This window comes from Hyaena hyaena, unplaced genomic scaffold (genome assembly GCF_003009895.1).
Source record: "Hyaena hyaena isolate Hyena2069 unplaced genomic scaffold, ASM300989v1 scaffold_2653, whole genome shotgun sequence".
In the NCBI taxonomy this organism is placed as follows: domain Eukaryota; kingdom Metazoa; phylum Chordata; class Mammalia; order Carnivora; family Hyaenidae; genus Hyaena; species Hyaena hyaena.
This window is the reverse complement of record NW_024083282.1, coordinates 11332-14198: the sequence shown is the minus strand read 5'-3', so window position 1 is coordinate 14198 and position 2867 is coordinate 11332. Positions and strand designations below refer to the sequence as shown.

Below are 2867 nucleotides of genomic sequence, written 5' to 3'. Positions count from 1 at the left end.
CTGTAACTCAGAAAGACTATTTGAGTGTGACATGTTAAGAAGCATCTCCAAGGCTTTCTTCTCCCAGGAATGTCGTGCTTGAGATTTCAGCTTCTGGAGGTCTTTTTCTTCTAGATGTTGCAAGGCCTGGGCACAAGTCACACCCAGGTGTTCCTGCAACATGGGCAACCAGTACTCGAGTGCCAGTCCTACTTCTGTCAGTTTCTCTTGAAGGTCATGTGTTCTTTTGTCTCTGAGCAGAGGCACATCAGCAGTGGACTTCGCTGTGGCCATGGCTGTGGGAAGAAAAGACACTCAGTTAGCCTGTGTTATGACCTTAGAAGTCACATAGTCAAAAAGGTGAATGTACTAAAGATGCAAGTCTTCAAGGCTTTCTCATTTCTTCCTTTCAGTGTTCCAACAAATATAATTTGTTAACACTGTTTCTTCTGATGCTGCTGCTTCTTCTTCATCTTATGCTGCTTCTTCTTCTGCTTCTTCTTCTGGTTTGTTTGTTTGTTTGTTTGTTTGTTTTGGCAAGACATCTTTGTGGGTATTTTCAACATGGATTGCCTTTTAGTTACCAGGGTGAGTTGCAACTTGAAGCCTGGCTTTTGGCATTCCTTATTACACAGAATTGATTGCATAGAGAGCATTAAGCTGAGAGTTGGAGTTTGGAAATATGTATGAGTTTGATAGCCTGATGTTTGTTTTAAAGCCAACAGTGGCAACAAAAAAGAAAGAAGAAAAAAAAAAAAAAAGAAGGAATCTTGCCATTTACAATGATGTGCGGAGCTAGAATGTAAGCTAAGTGAAATGTTAGTCAGAGAAGGACAAATACCATATAATTTCATTCATATGGATATTAAGAAACAGAACACATGAGTATGTGGGGAAAAAGAGAGGCAAACCATGAAATAGACTCTTAACTACAGAGAACAGACAGAGTTACTGGAAGGGATGTGGGCAGGGGGAAGGGTTAAATGAGTGATGGATATTAAGGACGCAACTTGCTGTGATGAGCTCTGGGTGTTTTGTGTAAGGGATAAATCACGAAATGCTATACCTGCACAGAAATCCAAAGAACCATAAGAGATTACGATGAACAATTATACACCGATGAACTGGATAGCCTTAAAGAAATGAATATATTCATAGAAACATACCTACCACCAAGTCTAAATCCAGAAGAAATAGAAAACTGAACACATAAGTAATGAGTTAGGAGACTGTACTGATAACCAGACTCTCTAGACATAGCACATCCCGGGACCAAATGTCTTCACTAGTAAATTCTACCATACATTTAAAGAGGAATTAACACTAACCCTTTCATACTCTTCCCCAAAAAATAAAAAGGAAGGAATACTCTCAAACTAATTTTGTGAGGTCAGCATTACCCCCAAGCCAGATAAAGACACTACAAGAATACTATAGACCAATATCCTTGATGAATATAGATGCAAAAATTCTCAACAAGATACTAGCAAACTTAATTTCAGAACACGTTAAAAAGATCAAGAAAAATTAAAGATTAAAAGAAAAATTAAAAAGTTATAATGTCAGTTATACCTCAATTCAAAAATAGAAAAAAGACAAACTAAAGAATGGAAGAAAATATTTGCAATGTATATGTATGACAATGAACTGGTATCCAGATTATATAAAGACTCTTATAGGCCAACAGTATGTAACAGAATGTAATTAAGATGGGCAAGAAGCTTGAACAGACAATTCACAAAATAATACATTTAATGTTCAATAAGCAAATGAAAAATTGGTCAACATCAGTCATCAGGGAAATGCAAACAAAAACTGCAATAAGATAATACTCTTCATTAGAATGGTTAAAATGAAAAAGACTGACAATATAAAGTGTCTAGGAGAATACAGAGCAATTAGAATTCTCATCACTGTTGATGGGAACTACTTTAGAAAATTGTTTGGAAATTTCACATGAGCTTAGACATGCACCGCCACACTACTACGACATTTTATAGGTATGTATCTAAGAGAAATAAAAATCTATGTCCACACAAAGATTTCTGTATAGAGTTGATAGCAGCTTTTTTCTTAATAGCCCCAAATTGGAAATACCCTAAAATGTCCATCAGTAGGTAAATAGAGAAACATAATATGGTATACAATGAAATGCTACTCAACAATACAATTGAATAACTACTCATACTTGCAACAGTATGGTTGAATTTAAAAATTATGCTGGGCGGTGGCTGGGTGGCTCAGTCAATTAAGTGTCTGACTCTTGATTTTGGCTCAGGTCATGATATCATAGTTCATGAGATCAAGTCCCATTTTGGGCTCCATTCAGTCAGCGCAGAGCCTACTTAAAATTCTCTCTCCCTCTATCTCTGCCCCCTCCTCCTTCTCTCTCTCTCTCTCTCTCAAAAAATAAATAAATAGGGGTGCCTGAGTGGCTCAGCTGATTAAGTATCAAGCTCTTGACTTTGGCTCAGTTTGTGATCTCATGGTTCATGGGTTTGAACCCCACAACAAGCTCTACGCTGGCAGTGTGGAGCCTGCTAGGGATTCTTTCTCTCTCTTTCTCTCTCTCTCTCTCTCTGTTCCTGTCCTGCTTGTATGCTCTCTCTCCCTCTAAACTAACATTTCCAATTTCCTCTCAGTTCCTGCCTTGGAATCATTGGGAAACTATCCTTTTCTAGAGGCTATACAAGGTTAAGTTGGACAACTTGATATAAACTTCCAAGAAATCACCACAACAGCTCATATATAGGTAATTCCATGTCGGTTGCTGTGGGGGCATTTAGAAAGACCATCAGAGGGGCGCCTGGGTGGCTTAGTCGGTTAAGCGTCCGACTTTCGCTTGGGTCATGATCTCGCGGTTCGTGGGTTCGAGCCCCGCGTCGGGC

General features: G+C 38.6%; 1 long non-coding RNA gene across 1 annotated transcript in view; it reads right to left on the bottom strand.

Moving 5' to 3' along the window:
• Window positions 1-6: 6 nt before the first annotated feature.
• LOC120227646 overlaps window positions 7-2867 on the bottom strand; it is a 12041-nt gene continuing 9180 nt past the window's right edge. Inside the window, exon 3 of the long non-coding RNA XR_005527304.1 lies at window positions 7-275. This is a non-coding gene — a long non-coding RNA (uncharacterized LOC120227646). The remainder of the gene's footprint in view (window positions 276-2867) is intronic.